This window comes from Corvus kubaryi, unplaced genomic scaffold (genome assembly GCF_017639235.1).
Source record: "Corvus kubaryi isolate FWS band 111438036 unplaced genomic scaffold, C.kubaryi_AGA036_p1.0 37300, whole genome shotgun sequence".
NCBI classification, from domain to species: Eukaryota; Metazoa; Chordata; class Aves; order Passeriformes; family Corvidae; genus Corvus; species Corvus kubaryi.
Window position 1 is genome coordinate 1 of NW_024581093.1, and position 18,916 is coordinate 18,916.

General features: G+C 48.5%; 1 protein-coding gene across 1 annotated transcript in view; it reads left to right on the top strand.

The window, feature by feature from the left end:
• The first annotated feature begins 8,535 nt into the window (after positions 1 to 8,535).
• The window catches only part of ANKRD11 (ankyrin repeat domain 11), a 111,631-nt gene continuing 101,250 nt past the window's right edge, over positions 8,536 to 18,916 (top strand). The window contains exons 1-2 of the mRNA XM_042027000.1: positions 8,536 to 8,859; positions 9,339 to 9,418. The gene's annotated coding sequence lies outside the window, so the exon portion shown is untranslated. The remainder of the gene's footprint in view (positions 8,860 to 9,338; positions 9,419 to 18,916) is intronic.

Genomic DNA, 18,916 nt, shown 5'->3' on the forward strand with positions numbered 1-18,916 from the left:
GTGGGGAGGCCCTGGCACAGGGTGCCCAGAGCAGCTGTGGCTGCCCCTGGATCCCTGGCAGTGCCCAAGGCCAGGCTGGACAGGGTTTGGAGCAATCTGGGACAGTGGAAGGTGTCCCTGCCATAGCAGGGAGTGGAACAGGATGGGATATGCTTAAGATCCCTTCCAACCCAAAACCATTCCATGATATTTTTTCATGCTTCACTCACTTGGATTCGGCCAGCAGCTGATGCTGCTTTACCAGTACTCATTGAAAAGTGTTAATTGCAGATAAAACAGTAGAAAGCCAAACTGTTGTTCTGCTCCTTTCAGTCTCGTGGACACTCGGGTTGACTTTGAGCCGCTCGTCCCATGTTGTGCCATGAACGCAGCTTTGAATTTATCTCCATTAATTGTGCCAGAGATGCGGGGGGAAAGAGCACTTTTAATGTATTGCTGTTCCCCAAAAATGGTGCAAATCGGGATGAGCTTAGGGGGAGTTTAGAGGAGCTGCCTTGTGTGCAGTCGTGGGAAGAGGGATTTCTTTGGGGAATGGGGTGGATTGTTTCCTTCTGCTCTGAGCAGCCTCTTAATGAGCTGCCCTCTCCAGGGTGTGGTGAGATGAACCTCCCATGGCTAACTCCAGCCTGGGAGGCTTCCACCACATCGCTGCCTTTGGATCTTTGGATCTAAAAATACATCCATGCTGCACAGCAGACTCCAGGCACGTTCATCTGCTCCCTTTAGGAAGGGGACTTGTGGTACTGGATGAGCTACTGTGGAGATTGTATTTTTGCTGTGCTGTGTTACCAGTTTTCTTCTTCCAACAGAAAAGTGTCATGGAAATCGTTGCTCTGGTTGGAATTCCCTCTCTGACAACAATAGCAGCAATGGGGTGGGGTGCTTTGGAATTGTTTAGTGAGGGAAAGTTTTGGAGGAGCAAGCTCTCCCAGGCTGCGCTGGCTCCACCGCGTGATTCCTGTGCGCCGGTCAGGCTCCTGCAGGAGCGTTCCCACCGCTGGCTTTTGGGATACTTCTGACCACTGCTGGCTCTTCCAGCACAGCTCTGTAAGATTGCTTTTTCTCTATTGGAGCTGGGTTGCTCTGCCACCTTCCCCCCTTCAGCTGGGCTCATTTGGTTGTAATTTAGCACGTTTTCCTGGGATGAGGAGGAATGAGAGCCTGCCAGGCTAACACCTCAGAGCACTCCTGCAGTTACTGCTCCCTCTGAGCACAGTGATTCATCCCCAAGGCAGGCAGCTCGTGCCCTCCATACCTCCCTGGAGCTCCAGCCATGCTCATACCATGTGCTCCAGCCGATCTGGCTGCAGGCTCAGCTGGGATGCTGCTCTTTCCTGCCAGCCTTTGTTCCCAGGTAACTTTGGGAATATTTTAGGGCAGCAGCAGCAGCGCGAGGGCCGGTTTAGACACAGCACGGAGGGGCTGGAGCTGTGTTTGCTGCCTGGTGTTGAACAGCTCAGTAGCTGGTTCTCTTCACGAGTTACAACTTGAATTGCTGCTGTTTGTGCCAGTGGGGCGTTTGAGGTCTGGGATCCAGGATGACTTGCAGCGAGGGTTGGTTGCGTAAGCGTGTGTAGCTCCGCTCTCGGTGCTTTGTTTTCTCTTGTGTTCTGAGAGATGCAGCTTTTGCCTCTCCAGCTATTTAAGATTCAGAGTGTATTTTCCTCCTTCGATGTTTGGCTTACCTTGACAGGCTGGGAGAGCTGGGCTTGTTCAGCCTGGAGAAGAGAGAGTTCTGGGCAGACCTTAGAACCCCTAAGGTTCTGAGGTGATAAAAGGGCTTCCGAGAGAGCTGGAGAGAGAGTTTGGACAAGGGCCTGGAGTGGCAGAACAAGGAGGACCGGCTTCAAACTGAAAGAAGGAAAGATTTAGATTAGATACTAGGAGCAAATTTTTGGCTGTTAGGGTGGGGAGGCCTTGGCACAGGGTGCCCAGAGAAGCTGTGGCTGCCCCTGGATCCCTGGAAGTGTCCAAGGCCAGGCTGGACGGGGCTTGGAGCAACCTGGGATAGTGGAAGGTGTCCCTGGCCTACGGTAGGGGGTGGGACTGGATGAGCTTTAAGGTCCTTTCCAACCCAAACCATCCCGTGGTGTTGACACAGGAGCTCACCTTCTCCACCAGCCTCTGTTTTCCTGGGATGTGCTGCTGCTCATTAGCACAGGCTCAGTCACAAGCTGCTCAGACAACCTAAACCATTTGTAAGGAAACTGTCTTTAAAATATGGATGGCATTAGAGGGACTCAGGCTTAAAATTAGAAACTGTTTATGATGCACAGTTGTAGTTGTTTACCTTGAACCATAATTATCTTATTTCCTGAGTTAAAAACGTCACGTCAGCTTGCCGAAGCAGGATTTGATGACAAAGGAATTGTTTTTAGCCACCAGCAGAGCAAAGAACACTTCAAAATGTGTGTCTAAATATGATTTTATAACCTGAAGTATAGCACACTCAGGATTTTAAATTGGCTCTGGAAGTTGTGTGGGCTTATGGGTCGGCCATTTGGCCGGGGATCAAGGGACTGGGTTTAATCCTGACTCCGTCCTTTTGTCCTCTGAGCGTTTTCCTTGCCACCCTCTGTGCTGTTTGTTTGGACGGCCCTGTGTTGGAAGGGAGGGCTGTGCCCTTTCTCCGGGCGTTTGTGGCTGTTCCCGGGGCGCGGTGTCGTGGCACGGCCGCAGCGGGGTTGTGCTGCTGCGGGGGGTGAGGCTCCCACACCCTCCAGCCGGGGGACAGAGGAACTTCAGGAGTTTTCTGCTGGGCTGGCAGGTTCAGCTGATTTATGGACAAGCTCTGGAGTGGCCCGAGAGAGAAGCTGGGTGCCAGCAGCTGAGCAGGGGCAGAACCTGTATCCCTCGAGCCCTTCTGAGCAGCTGGGGCACTTCAGTGGGCACAGACAGACATTTGACTTCCTTGTTTTATTGTTATTATTATTAATGACTGTATTTCCTTATTTCATTATTCAGCAATGCTTTCTGATCACATGTGGCTGAGGTGGCCTGTGCCCTCCTCACACCCTTTTCCAGACTGGATTTCTGTACCTGAGCGAGATGGCAGCTGCTCCTTCCTTACCTGTGCCTGGTGCTGCCAGGATGCTCCTGTCTTGGGAGAATGGAAAGTGGGAGGGGAGCAGCTTCTTTAATGATGACAACTGCTACTTAAACCTGTTCAGGGCTTAGAATAGAAAGGAAAAAAGATCAGTGGAAGCTGTAGGTGCTTTCAATGTATGTGGGATTTTTAAGGAATCTTTTTATTCTGACCGTAACTTGCCAGGCCCCAGACAATAGGGGAGGGATGCCATGTGGAAATCAAGGAGGTGCTTCCTTTCAGCTCTTTCTTTGCTGTGTAATTTGAGGTGGTTGTAAGGCACTTATAACTCAGGAATTGTAGACTTGAGCACATTCTACAATTACCTTTTTCATGTTGCTTGCTGTGGACCTCCTGGGTTGTCCAGCCAGGTAACGGTGTCTGATCCTACGTACCTGGGTGTGGGGCTGCTGCCACCTGCATATTCCTGAGAAACCTGTATTTGAGTTGTTGAAGTGTCTGGTTGTAACACTGCTGTCTCCACAGAGAGTTTTCTTGGCTGGGGAGGTTGTACTCAACCTGCTCAGAATCCAACCAGAATCCACTCCATGGCTGTTTGCTGTGTTTTATTTTCTCTCTGTGAGGGAGATTGTGTCTGTTCTTGAAGGCTGAACAGTGACTTCCTTGACTCCTCCTTGGCTAATTAGTGTGCTTTAAAATGGGATGCTTGCATCCTTTTCACCAATCAGCATTCAGAAAGGAAAGGAAATAGTTCAGGTATTAATAGTAACCTGTATCCAATTTGCCATGGAATTACACGGATGCAAATGTCTGGGACTGCAAAGGTGGCAAATGTGTCTGTCACTCTTTTTCTGAAAAATTGTATTTTCTGGATGTGTTAAAATTTAGCACAGAGTAAGAAATGCACATTCATTTTTAAATAAAGTGGAGCTCGTCGTGGCCTAGTGGCATCGTTCACCCTCCTGCTTCCCTTGGGAGAAGGTACTGAGGGAACTGAGTGGGACTTTGTGGTGAAGTCACAGGGAGGGATTCAGTCTGGGGAGGGCAAGGATGTGTTTGTCCCACCTCACTCGTATTTAGCAGGAATGGAAAGGAGAAGGAGCCTGAACTATGGCAGCAGCTGTGAGCTCATTTTAAATTACAGCTTTAGTTCCAGAGGACATCCTCGCTTCTTGCCTTCACTGGGTGTCAGTGAAGTTCAACATCTTGGAGCTTAATCCTCATTCCTGGAAGTGTTCACTGCCAGGTTGGATGGGGCTTGCAGCAACCTGGGATAGGGAAAGGTGTCCCTGCCCTTGGCAGGGGGTGGAACAAGTTGAACTTTAGGGGCCCCTTCCAACCCAAACCATTCTGTGATTCTATGATGTGTCATCACAGATCTTGACCTCTCCTAATTCACTGGAGAAACATCTTGGTCATTTCTGAATTTAGGCTTCTGTCAACCCCCAGTTCCTAGGGACTGCATTGTCCATGTCAGACTTTCAATTAAAACTCTTAAAGGACAGTGTGGTTTTCCAGGAATCACAGCTTTCCCATCCTTTGTGCTTTTTACAGTGGGACAAATTGAATCTTGGGCTCTTCAGCCCACAGAAGTGTCTGTGTTTTTGAGGACTGTATCAGGTTATTTTGTATTTTTTATCAAGTAGCACAGACAACACAAGCTTTAAGAACTGTAGATCTCAGCATACATCTTATCTGCAGGGCAAAATAAAGGAGCTTTAAGACCAAGAATATATCACCTACTTTTGTTCCAAAAGCCGTCTAATTAAATTTTACTTGATGCTACGGTTGTGTCACAGTCAAACACACTGAAAGGTAGTTTTTTTAGGACTAGTGAAATTCTCTGTGTGCTTTGGCTTTTCACTTGGGTAGCTGGTGCTGTTTGAGCATAGTTGGTTTGCGATTGCTGCGGGAATGTTCGTAAACTGCAGCGAAAGGCAGGTCCTGGAGCTCACCCCAGTGCTGGGAATCTCTCCGAAAAGGGTGGGAGTGGCTGCAGAACGTGAGGGTTTGCTGTGTGTGTGCACCTGGAGATGGCTGTGCTGGGAGCCCCTGATAGGCTGCAGGGGGGTATTTATCTCAAATTTATGTGGATTTCTTGGAAACAACTCTTTATCCCCTTTCAGATCTACAGAGCAACACCTCTTCTTTTCCTCCTCTCTCTAGAGAGTGCTGAGCTGTGTGGAGTGGTCTGGGGGTGCTTTTCCAGGCTCCTGAGGGAAGTTGCCACAAATCTGATGATCCATATTTGCTGTCCATCCCTTGGCGGGGGCCAGGAAAGCTTTCCTGCTGTGCTGGGCATGGGTGTTCTGGCTCTCACTGGGATGGGATAGACAAAGCTCCAGAGACAGGGATTTCTGCACTGTTTCTGTAGAGGTGGCACGTTTTCTTTCCCAGACTCCAGCATTTGTTGGGATTCTTATCTGACTTGCGTGCTGTAACCAGGCAGGAATAGAATCGCTGTTGTTGTGGAAGGAACCCGTGGATATTTATGGAAGACATCTGTGGGGTTTGTAGTGCTGCTGCTCATGGGTTCTTCCCCCACTCCCCAGTCTCTATTTGCTCAGGTTCTGGAATTATAATGGGATTTAAAGCGTTTTTCCCCATTTCAGCAGGTGAAAGCTCTGGCTGTGCTGTGTCAGGCTGTGCAGGCAGGCACTGAGCTGTGCCAACGGAGTGCACAGGAAAACATTTCCAAATTTCCCCTCCCTCCAAATTTGCTGCAGTCGTTCCCCCTTGGTTCTGTGTCGGAGGTAATGGAGCTTATCTGAGAGCAGGAGCTCCGTGGGTCTCGGGTGCTCCCCTGGGTGTATTTTCACTGGAGCCCCTCAGAGAGATGCCTTAGTGAAATTCTGTCTCTTCCTGGAATTATTTTGAGGGAAGCAGATGAGTGCTGTGGAAAAAGGTTCTCTTACTCCCTAGAGATTTTTTCCATTCAAAAGTTGGTCTAAACCAGAATCTAAATCTCTGATATCCTGTTACGCTGCCTAGTTCTGGATCACCATAAAATCTGAATTGGTGCAAGTCTCCCTTGGGGTCCAAATACAACTTCTTCCCTCAAAGAAACACTAAGGGGGAGGCACACATTTGTGGGGATATTGGCCTCTGGGTTTCCTGGGATGAGACACCATCAGTGGCTTCTTTCCTGCTCCCTGTGAAATGAGATTTCAGCAGAACCTTTCTGCATTATTGATCAAATTTAGAAATATGGAGACATATGAAATCATTGACTCTCAAACACATTTTTCATGGAGACCCTTGTAGGGACTCTGCATCTGCACAGAACTGGTTTATTCCTTCAAGGAAGCCAATTCCCACCTCGGTGTTGGGACCAGTTGGTGTTGCTGCCACATCCCAACTGCTATGGTGTGGAGTCTATAGCTAATGCCAGTGTTTTTCAGGTCACAGCTTGGGATTGTGAAGCATTTTCCATCTTCAAATACTAATTTCTGTGGAGTTACAAGATACCCTTTTATTAAGGAGGTTTGAATTATATAATTCCCAATTTTTTTGGTGGAATGCTGGCAGAAGTTGCACTTTGTGCTCTGAATGTGAAGTCCTGATCTGTGTGTGGGTGCAGCAAGAATCACTAATTTGGAGAAATGCTGAGGGACCCCATGGTCAGTGTTAAGATCAGGAGCTGGTGGGAAAACTTAGAAGTTTAAACATTTATATATTTATTTTGGTGGAACTGTCTGCTTGCCCAGAGTTACCAAGTTGCTCCACGTTAAAAGAAAAGAAAGTATCCCAAGTTTTGAAAGACTGAACCTGTTTTAAGCCGGAATCTGGCCACCTTGAGCACTTGATTATTTGGTATTTCTATGACCATTTCAAGGCACAGGAAGACCAGTGTGTGCCGTGGTGCACTGAAGATGGCTCCTGTGCAGTGACCGTGAGCTCGGCAGGGTTGGAGCATTGTCCATGGTCAGCTCTGCAAGTTCCCAGGAGGGACAAGGGCAGTGATGATACTTTGTGAAGTGATACATTTTCATCAGCTAAAGCTAAGAAAATGGGATGGATAGATGTGTTCATTAATTATAATGTGGCTTTTGGAAGTGAATTTGGGTTTAAATTGAAATGCTGGATTGCGTGCAGCAGGAACGTTGTGCGAGTGACCTGACCACGTACAGCTAGTGAGGCTGTGCTGGGCATCTCCCACTGGAGTATTTGCTGCGTTCCTAAGTGATTTGATAACAATTTCATTAAAAAATGGTGCCATGTTCGTTGTGAAAATTACTTGGCTCATGTGTGGTTGCTATTTCAGCGTTACGATACTTTATGCATGTTTATATGTGAGCCAAGGAATGAATAAATTTGCTGTATGTGGGCCAGGAAGCAGCTGTAAACAGGCCTTGAAAATGGTGTATCAGTGTCCTGGGACTGATTTCTGTAGACTTTTTGGTAATTCTGTTCACAGTTGATCATAGTCGTTGCCCAGAGAAGCTGTGGCTGCCCCTGGATCCTTGGCAGTGCCCAAGGCCAGGCTGGATGGGGTTTGGAGCAGCCTGGGACAGTGGAAGGTGTCCCTGCACATGGCAGGCTGTGGAATGGGATGGACTTTGAGGTCCTTCCAACCCAAACCATTCCATGATGCTGTGGCAGTCAGTACTGTCAGCAAAGTAGCACTGCTGAATTTCCAGACAGTGTAGTTGGAAGTTCAGCTGTTGTTCCCCCAGTTTATCTCTTACTGCTGTTGAAGTGCTAATTAGTGATGTGGCTGTTACTGTGCAGGAGAGGATAAAAGGAGTAGGGGAATCCTGCTGGAAAAGGTGCTGTGCAAGTACTGCCATCATGCTCCATAGGGCTGCAGTTCCCATCAGGGGATCCCTCAGGCTCCCTGGCCTTGGAAAATCCACGAGGTAGCCATGTGTCTGTATCTCCTTTGCTCTTCTCAAAGAAAAATGCCAGAAAACTACTATTTTGCTCATCTGGAGAAGTTTACCTGCTGCAGGATTCCTTTCTTTGAGTCAGGATCCTGTGCCTTCACATCTTCCTATGGGTTTTGGGGTTTATTTTGGCCTGTTCCTTTTCACTGAGGTTCCCAAGACTTCCCTCAGCCCAGCTGGAAGCAGCTCTACCCTGGATGCAGCTGCATTGCTCATCTGGACATCTTCCCTTTGGCTTTTCATTGGGGAGTGAAAGTTTCCCAAAACAAACAAGGCTCTCCCAGGGTTCCCGATCTCCTCCACTGTGTATCAGTCCCAGCTGGCCTCAGAGTCTCTCCTGGATGGTTCTTGGAAGGAACCATCCCGTTGGAAAGCAGCTGTCCAAATCCAGCTACATCAGAGAAGTTGTTTGTAAGGTGACGAGCAGCGGTAAAGCATAAAATTGTCACCAGCTTTGCAAGGCAAGAAATTCAGATATTTTTCCCTGCAACTGGAGCAAGGATTGGTCACTGTGTCCCTTGGTGTGCTTTGCAGTGTCTAGAGATTGGATGGAATATGGGGTTTTGGGGAATTTGGCATGAGCAGGATGTGGAGCTGGCATCTGTTTAAGCAGACCAGAATAACATCACTGGCACTGGGGAAGGCCCAGTGCTCCCAGTGCCTCACTTTGCTGCTCTCCGTACCTACGGGTCCCTCACCATCCCACTGAGCTTCTCCACCTTGGGAACGGTGAGGAGTGCAGGTTTTGGGCTTGGAATCTGCCAGTGCTTTCATGTGCCAGTTAATGAATCTAATTCCCCTTGGCCTTGGGTGCTGAGAGCTCCTGCTGGTTCCTGCCCGGCGTCAGAAATTTCGCTTTGGGAATTTGTAGCTGGGAAAACATCCTTGAAGGTACAGCAAGAGCTGGTCAAGAAAATCACGTTAGAGGTTTGTAGAATGAATAGATTCACTGCTATTCAGAGCAGAGGTGTGCTTGAAAAGAGAGCACTTGTGCCATGGATAATTCCACAGGGGTTGTTTGGGAAGGTGAATTCCCAGCACGGGAGCTCGTTCTGGCCCTGCCTGTCTGTGGGTTCGTGAGCTGCTCAGGGTTGGGGGGGTGACATACCCTCATTTGTAAATAAAATGCCTCTCAGCCCACCCAGATGGTTGCAGGAACCTTGAAGCAGGTGATTTAAAAAAAAAAAACTATTACCAGAAAGTTACGGGACAAGGTGGGTGCTTGGTGGAGCTTCCATGCTTTCCTTTATTCTGCTGTTTGGGCAGAGTCGTTACCAGGAAGTTTATTTGTGGATTAGGCAAGGGTTTGTACTGGGTAACCATCATGTACTCAAATCCAGTGTGTGTGTTGTGAATAAAACTCACTTGTTTTAATTTTCTAATGAGCCAATTCCTGTGTTTTTCAGATTACACAGCGTTTTTGGGACACACCTCTGTTGGATTTTAATATATGTCCTGTGAAGAACAGCTTTCAACTATGGAATCGGTAAATATTGACTCTGCTTCTTTCCAAAATTTCTGGTTTATTCCCTAACAACTGCTTGTGTCTCTGTTGGACTGTTTGGTTTTGCCTTTTTAAAATGTTTTTCTTTATTTTCTGCAATTTGAAGGCAAAAATTGCAAGTTCTATGGAATATCTAAAAGGTACTAACCAAGAATATCTTGGGAGTTGTCTGTAGTTCTGAGATGTCTTTTTAATTTTAGATAATTTTGAATATAGCAAGTTTTTCTCTGACCTCAGTGAAATCAAAGTGAACTTTCCTGCGTGGGCAGTTCCAGCACAGGTTTGCCCAAGCAGACTGTGCAGCTTGTTGGTGCTGCTGACTGCTGAGTATTAAATAATACCACAGTCCTCTTTCTTTCTCTTCGCTTTCAAAATGTCTTGAAAAAACCCAAAGTCTCTGAGTTTCCCAGTGTTACGTCTTCTTGTGATTAGCCTAATTGAAACAGATGGCACCTACGTTTCATTTTGGGCAGAGAAACCTCCCAATCTGCTGAGACTACAGTTGGATGCAGTGTTAGGATTCAACTTTTTGGGAGCATTAACAGATGCAGAAATAACAGGCTGTCGTAGAGTGCAATTTAGGGGGAAAAACGAGATTTTTGCCTCTGTTTTGTGTGAGAGGGTGGGAGAGGCTGGTGCTGTCCTAGAAATCCCGCTGGTGTGGCTGGAGCTGTAGACAGGGGGTTGTTCTGGCTGGTTTTTTTGCTGTGCTGGTGGTTTGGTGTGATGGGAGCTGAGCAGAAGCTGGGTGGGCTCAGCTGGGCAGTGCGTGTTGGGGTGGGGGGATGCGTGGCAGTGCAGGCTCAGGGTCACCCCCAGCATGCCCAGAAATCCTATGGAGAAGGCTCCTGCTGGATAACTACAGTGTGTGGCTCCTGCCTTGGGGCCCTAGATCCCTGGCTGACCTCTTGGTTCAGGCTGCAGGGGGATTATTTGTGTTGAGGTTGTCAGCACGATAAAGGCTGTTGCTGGAGAGTTGCTCGGTGCAGTCCAGCTCTGCTCCATCGGCTGCCTTTGCAGGCTGATAGGTGTCTTTTGTCCTGGATTTGGAGGGGAAAAAAATAAAAACCGTTGTGTTTAGTGTGGCCATGATAATTTCAAAGTATTCAGATGGAGACAAGTTGTTATTTCAGCTTCCCCTGGTGAATATTAATAGCAGGAGAAGCCTTTCACAGTGAGACAAAGCCGGGTAGGCATTGGTGACTCTCGGTGCTGTTAGGTAATTAAAGTGTATCAGGTGTGAGCCCTTTTCCTGGCGTGTGCAGGAGCTCTGTCCTCCTTCCCGGGAGCTCTGCAGGGCCCTGAAAAACCCAGCTTAGCCCTGATATCAGTTATAAATCAGGCTGGTTGCTGTCTGCTGCCTGTTTTATTTCATAGCTGGGGACAAAGGTTTTCCTTACAAGTTTTGGGGGTAAGTGGTGTTTGTCTTTCTGAATGCAAACTGTCCTTTTCAAACCTGGATAACAAAAACTTACCCAAAATTCAGGTGTGTTTGCACAACCCTGTTGGGAAGCACTTGCTTGAAGCAAGCCAGGTCATCACAGAGTTATGGAATGGTTTGGGTTGGGAAGAGCCTTAAAGCACATCTTGTTCCACTCCCTGCCATGGGCAGGGACACCTTCCACTAGCCCAGGCTGCTCCAAGCCCCGTCCAACCTGGCCTTGGACGCTTCCAGGGGTGGGGCAGCCACAGCTTCTCTGGGCAGTGGTATTTGCTGCTCTTTTTGCTGTTGGCAGCAGGGGTGGCTGCGCCACGCTGGGCTTGTCCTGGCCTTTGGTGACTCCACTGCTCCCCAGCACCGACGCCGACAGCCGGTGCCATCCGCGTGTTCCCGACACCTTCCCAGGGAAGCAGTGGGGTCAAGGCTTTCTCCAAGCAGCAGCTTTGCTAGTGGCTTTGGCAGTGGTGTTTCAGGGAGTTCCTAATGAATATGCAGGTGTGAGATTAAAGGGATGAATGAGGAACAGAATTGCTTTCCGAGCTGCAGCCGCGCGTTCTGACCTCCCGAGAAGGGCACGATTGTAAAGCCGAGGCCTGGAGTGGAAAAGCAATTACAGTACATGCTGCCAGGATTGAATTGTCCTCGGAAAGTCAGATGCTGCAATAATGGGAGCGTTGTTTAGGTGGAACGTGACTTCACTTAACTGCTCGGTGTTTTTCTATTAATGCTCTTAAACGTGTTCACATACGGTTCTCAGGTTTTACTGCTCTGGGGGAAATCGAGCTCAGTATTCCACCAGGAAGATATTTCTCTGCAGGAAGTGTTCTTCTGAGCTTGCTGCCTTTTTTCCCATGTGTTTCAATTCTTGTCCCTTTCGGATTAGAGGGGCTGGAAGATAACATTATGGCAGTGCAGTGTACATTGATTCTTTAGCGTGTTGGTCATTGTGGAGCCAAGGAGAGCTTTCCGTGAGGTTCTGGGGTGTGAAAGGGTTGGCCTTTGGGTTAAGAAGCTGGTGTGTTGCGAAGCAGGGCTTGGGGAGGGGAAGCCATGTACAAGGGGAATTAATAGTCTGAGAGAGCTGGGATTGTTCAGCCTGTGGGAGAGAAGTCACCAGAAAGAGCTTTAGAGCTTCTTCCAGGGCCTAAAGGGGCTTCAAGAGAGCTAGAGAGGGACTGGGGACAAGGGATGGAGGGACAGGACACAGGGAATGGCTTCCCAGTGCCAGAGGGCAGGGCTGGATGGGATACTGGGAAGGAATTGCCTCATGAGGCTGGTGAGTCCCTGGCACAGGGTGCCCAGAGAAGCTGTGGCTGCCCCTGGATCCTTGGCAGTGCCCAAGGCCAGGCTGGACAGGGCTTGGAGTAACCTGGGCTGGTGGAAAGTGTCCCTGCCCGTGGCAGGGGTGGAATGGGATGAGCTTCAAGGTCCCTTCCAACCCAAACAATTCCATGATTCAATGCAGCATTAAAGAGGCAGAGTTGCGTGGCTTTGTGGGTTTGCTGACTTCTGCTAGAGCCCTTTCTCTGGGAAAAACAGATTTTGGGAGCTCCGTAAAGCAGCTGGGTGGCACTCCAGGTGCGGGTTTGCCCGGAGCGTTTCACCAGGGCCAGTTTGGGTTTGTGCTGCCATGTGGGTCATCCTGGGAAGGGGAGGTGGGGTCAGTGGGGAACACCCCAGCCTCTACACTGTCCTCCCTGTGTGTGAGGTGGGTCTGCATGGCCCTTCGGAGCAGTAAGTGTTTGTGTGGCCATGTTCTGGTCTCTTGGACAGCACTGAGGTGACACAGTATAAATTTAACTTCTAAAGCTGTATCTTCACCGCCAGCAGAGGTTAAGCAGAGGTGGCTTAACTGTGAGCCTGGAGTTCTTTGTGGGTCAAACAAGCCTTGAGTTTTTGGACTCAAAACCCTGCTGAGACCTACAGGAAAGAGCTTTAAATCCTTTCCCCTGTCCATGTGAAAAAGCTGCTTTTTCAACTGTAATCTCAGCACAAGCGTTTGCTTTGAGTGGTTGAATTGCTGCTTTTACAGTTCTCTGTATTTTCCTAGAATTTGTTAAATTGCCAACGTTATTCACATGGCACTTTTGGCAGGTGCCACCTACATGCCCTCAATTTGAAGGTACCTTTCAGGAGCAGTGTAGGTAGGGAGGCTCCTCTCTTGCATGTCAGATGTTGGAGAGCACAGCACTTCCATTAATTCACTTTCCCTGACCTTTCCACTGCTAATAAGCCAAGCTGGAGCACAATGCAGCACCTTAATGAACAGACCTGAGCTGAGCAGGGGCTGCTTTGAAAAATGTCTCGCTTGACTTGTTCATTGGGTGTAATTTTGGTCCGTTTATTCACCATGGCACAGACGGGAGTTCTTGGTGAGAGCAACTCACAACCAAATACAGCCCTTTTTCTCCCTGCTTTAGTGTTTAGAACTAGAGAAAACCGTGTCAGTAACTGCTTGAAAAGAAGCAAAATGGCTGGTTGGGCTTTTTCTCTGAATCTATTTGATTTGAATAATTTTGTTCTCTGAGGGACTATATTGTGACCACAAAAATCCTAATTTTTAAAAGAAATATACTTTTGAGTTAGGATTTTGTAGATTTATATCTGCTAATGTAACGTACACTGAAAAATGCACGCTTCTGGGTTATGATGTTGTAGGTTAATACCAACCAACATGTAATCTATGCTTAAAAATCACAGTTGCATTTAGGAACAAGTTCATTAAAACAAGCAGACAGTGCACGGGATCATCATTTCCAGTAGCTGCCAGGCTGTTATTTCGTGGAGGAAGCTCCTGAGCCACCCAGCCCGGGCGACAGAGGGAGGCTGGGATTTTTGGGAAGGGATCTGTAGGTTTCTTGGCCGGTTCCTGCTTCCATTTGTTGTGCAATGGTGTTCCTGGGTGTGACCTCTTGGGAAAAGTAAAAGTGCTGGGGGGCAGGTTGTGGGGTGGTGAGCGAGGGTTTTATTTACTTATGGGTGTTCCACAGAGCTCTTCAAAGCTGTGGCCTCCGCCCTGAGGAAGTGACACTGGCTGGGGAGTGAAGTGGCAGCGTGACACATGATATGGCTGCAATCCCTCGTTTTCCAAAGGTATCCATCATGATGTGATTAAGTGCAGATGATGCTCTTGGCAGCAGGAGGTGTGCAAGATGTTCCCGCCTCCGGACCTTGCAGGCCAAAGGCCCACGGGGAGGACCAGGCTCTCTTGTACTTCTGGAATGAAGTTTGGGATGTTCTTGTTCCCTTTTGTGTAGGTAGTGGTGATCCTGAGGTTTTGACATTCAAATCCTGAGTTCTTTGAGTGAGGGGAGTGGTTCTGTGTTCAGGGAGTTCATTCCTGCCTGGGAGGGAGATGCATCAGTGACTTGGGCATGTTTAGTGAGGCTGCAGGTGGCACAGTCATTGTCCAAGGAACAGGTCAGCTGCTGGACCCCCTGTGAGGGGGGAATGAGGTGGGAATTGTGGCTGGGAGGTGTTCAGTAGCAGAAGAGCCAGAGTGTGAATTTATGGAAACCTTGTATGGAAGGTGATTTGGCTGAGCCACCCAAGTGTCTGACATGAACAGGGAGGTGCAGTCTGGTCCTGGTTCTGTCCTCCGTGCATGGAAAAGTGGGAAATGGTTATTGCAACCAAAGGCGAAAGTGATGGATCTGCTTCATTGATAGTCCTTGGAAGGGGACTTCTGACAAAACCAGGAAGCAATTCTGAAAAGTTAAGTCTAAAATGCTGGATGTGCCCCATCCCTGGAAGTGTTCAAGGTTAGACTGGATGGGGCCTGGAGCACCCTGGTTTTGTGGAAGGTGTCCCTGCCCATGGCAGGGGGTGGAAGGAGCTGAGCTTTAAGGTCCCTTCCAACCCGAACCATTCCGTAGTTCCATGTTGTGTGGAGATGGGAAGCAGGTGTTACCAGTGTTTCTGTTTCCTTGGCTAAATTCTTGGCAGGGCTTTGATTCTGGAACAACGGGAGAACAAGGGCTGAGCTTTGCTGGCTCAGCCTGATTCCTTCCTGGCTTAACAAGAGGCTTGAGGACTCACTCAGGTGTTCCAGCAGTTGTTTTGCTGCTGGGTGTTACCCCTGTTTTATGGTAGTTTGCTGGACTTCCCCAGAAATCCAAAGCTGAATTGTGTTTAACAAGTTACTGCTTTAAGGAGTGTTTTGATCTTGGGTTGTGACTGGACAGGCTGATTGTTTCCAGTTGCTGGAGACATGTAGGAGCTGGGAGAGGGGAGGTTTTGGGTGTTTGCAGAAACTTGTGGACATGAAGGGAGTGAGGGACCGTGGGCTGTGCCCACCATGGCAGAGGCTCCCCGGGGGCTGGAATTCCAAGAACTGCTCCCTGTGCCTGGGTGTTTTGGGAAGCTGACACGCCTGGCTTTGGCCTCAGAAGTAGCTTTGGGCTGGTGGACAAACACTGAGAGCTCTGCTTCCCCTCAGAGCTGTTCCATGCCTTGCCTGCCTTCCCCTTCCCAGGGCCCTGGCTCATCCCGGGAGCGGGCAGATGGCTGCAGGAGCCACCTCGGGGTGTTTTGGGAAGGCACAACGCTTGGGTGAGGGCCGAGGCAGAGCAGCAGTGAGCAAAGTGGAGTTGTGGAGCTGTGGGACCGGCTGAGCCTCGGCGCTTCCCCTGAGAGCAGCGTCTCAGCTGCGACGTTTTTAACTCTTGAGTTTGGAACAGACTTAGCAGCTCACCTTTGGGGGTGGGAGCTTGGGAGGTTGTCAATACTATTGCCTGGAACCATCTGTTCCTACCACTAAGTAGCTGCAAAAATCAGTAATTCATTCCCTATTTCTTTTTACTTTTTTTTTTTTTTTTGGAGGAGCTTGGGTGTAAATCTTCTCCCTTGTTATTTTTATGGGCTCCTTCATTATGGAAGACAAGCATCTCCACGGTGCTGGAATTGACATTCTCGCTTCAATCTTTCATCTAAATTTATTTGAAATTTAAATCCCTGTCGTTATCGATATTAGAGGTTACTTTGGAGCACAACAGCTATTTCTGGGGAACTGGGTGCGTGGGGCTCCCTTATCAGCCAGGAATGTGCTTGTGTAACGTCACCCCTCTGGATGAACCGCTCGCAGAGGAGCGGGGATGGCAGCCATGTGTACGGGTTATTTTGGGAAATCGCCACTGTAAATGGATGCTGTGTTTGCTTTTGCAAGTAAAATTGGTCATGGCTTCCTATTTTTCATTTATTTTTGCCCCAGTGAGTTAACAGTCCAAGTGGGCTGGCCCTGGTGGTGCTGACGTGGAGCTGGTGGTGGTTGTGGTGAGGGTGCGCTGGTGGTTCTTGTAGGGGAGTCACGGGAACACCAAAACCAGCATTGGTTGTAGGGCAGGCACAGACCACTGCAGATACCCTGAGTTGTCTATCCCGGGCTGGGATTTCAGTCCTAGGCTTAAACTGCACAATCAAGATGAATTGATACCACGAAACTCTGTTAGTGTTTCGGGCAGGAGGTCCCCGAGACTGGTGTCTTCGATGCAGGTGGTGACACTCTTTAAATACAGAAGGACCTGGGGTCCAGAGAAACCTGGTCTTGGTATCTCTGTCCATGGCAGGGGGTGGTGATGAATTTTAAGGTCCCTCCCAACCTAAAGCACTTCTATGACTTTCCTGCCTGAGGCCTGGTGTTTGTTGGAGATGGTGTTTGTTTTACACTCTTCCTTACTGTGTCACTGGAGTTGAGTTTCCAGGTGTTTATTTCAGTGGTTATCTAAACTGCAGAGTGAATACCTGAGGGTTCTGCCAAGCTGATGTCCAGTCTTCCCAGCATTACACCAATGGCAGAAGCTGGGCTTTTTCTGATCTGAAAGAATAGCGGTTGGATTTTGATGGGGTTTGTGTGTCTGGACTCATCCTAGTGTACAATAATGTGAAAATACAGCCATCAATTCCTTGTGTACCCTTAGAAAATGTTAATGCTTTCAGGCTCCAGAGGATTTTAGGAAAAGTTGTAGTTCAAAAGTTGTCACGTGCCTTGCAGGGAGGCCTGGACTCCATAGAGCTGAGCCAGGTGGTTTTCAGAGCACATTCTCTGTGAGTGTCCTTGGTTTCCTTGCCTAACATTTAACCTTAATTCTGAATTTCCTGGAGGTCTTGACACCCAGTTTGTTTCCCAGTTTGGTGAAAGATGGGATGGCAGCAGGAGAACCAGATGTGTTCACGTGTGTGTGGCACCTCCACCTTGGAGGTGACAAATACTTGGAGGAGCTGCAAAAATGAGAAGAGCTGGTCAGTTTGATGGATATGAGTGGGTATGATGGGAGGAGTTCTCTGATTTTGATCGTTTTTATCCTTTTATATAATTTTTCAGCTGTTGAACAGTACAACAAGGATTCAAAGGTCAGCGCTGAATAGCTCTGGTTATTCTCTGCTGGTCCTAAATGTATTGCTGGTGTCATATGAGAAATATCGTTTCTTTTTATGTTGCACAGTCAGAAGAAAATTATTTTGTTGTCTTCAGTAGTTTTTACCTCATTCTTGTAGTCTTGCCAATATCCTGTAGTTGTTTTTTGCAGGAAGCCTTTCAGCATTCTCTTAATTGGAATTAACTTTTGTAAGAGAAATGCACGTTTGGGTTGAAGATAATGTAGGAAATAAATATTCAGGGAAATCTATTTTAACTTAGTAGAAAGACGTTCATTGCAGAGCTTTGCTTTGGAACTGTAACTTTGGAGAGGTTTAAGGAGAGGTTTAGGGTAATAATGGAGGAATAAACCAACTCTGCTCCTGAGTCCTGTCTGTGAATTCCTGTGGCAAGGGCAGCTCTGATCTCTGCTCTGGTGTCCTGGGCAGGGCCAGGAGCTGGACTGGATGATCCTTGTGGGTCCCTTCCCACTCAGGATATTCTGTGATCCTCTGATTATTTTGAGTAACCTTAGAGACTGGTAGTAAGTCTACTTGTTATTGTCTGGTAAATCATGTTTACTAACATAATTACACGGTTTTAATGCTACATGGAAGTTATATGGAGTCAAAACCAAATAGCAACAGGTAGTAAATAATTGGACAAAACAAAAACACAAAACCAAATAATGAAGAAGAATAATCATGTATTCTTTTCCTGTCACTAGTCGGGGCTGCAGCTGGATGTAGCAGCTGCCCAGTCCTGAATTCTTTCTTCCTCTCGTTTTTAATGCTGCTTTTACAACAGTCTGAAGGAAATCTCTGTCTAAACCAACTGGTAGCAGCTCCTCTGGGCTTTGCCTTTGGCAAGGTGTCGCACAGCTGAATTCTCCTTCCTTTGCTAAATTCTCCTCTCTTTCTCCTTGCAGTGTTTGGTTATTTAGTGCTATAAGGGGAACCTGAATATATGAATTTAGCCAAACCCGTGAGTATATAAAGTAGAGAAACTTCCCTCATTCCCTTGACCTCAAGCTTGCTGAGGTAGGAAAGCATTTAAAACACCCACAGCTCTGTGTGCACATGCAGATGTATTTTTAAATGTCCCCTACTTGAAGGTCATCCACAATTCCAGTTGAAGTGCAGTTTGGATTTCCTGTAGCCAGAGACCGTCCCTGGGGCTGGTCCCGTGGTCTGCAGGGAATGTGGGACAGGGACCCCAGGAGAGGTTTCCATCCAAGTGCTGCTTTGGACCTGCCTGAGTAGAGCGAGTCCAGAGGGGGCCATGGAGCTACTCCAGGGCTGGAGCCCCTCTGTTCTGGAGCCAGGCTGGGAGAGCTGGGGGTGCTCACCTGGAGAGGAGAAAGCTCCAGGGAGAGCTCAGAGCCCCTTGCAGGGCCTAAAGGGGCTCCAGGAGAGCTGGAGAGGGACTGGGGACAAGGGATGGAGGGACAGGACACAGGGAATGGCTTCCCAGTGCCAGAGGGCAGGGCTGGATGGGATATTGGGAAGAAATTCCTCCTTGTGAGGGTGCTGAGGTCCTGGCACAGGGTGCCCAGAGCAGCTGTGGCTGCCCCTGGATTCCTTGGCAGTGTCCAAGGCCAGGCTGGACAGGGCTTGGAGCAGCCTGGGACAGTGGAAGGTGTCCCTGCCCATGGCAGGGATGGGATGGGATGGGCTTTAAGGTCCCT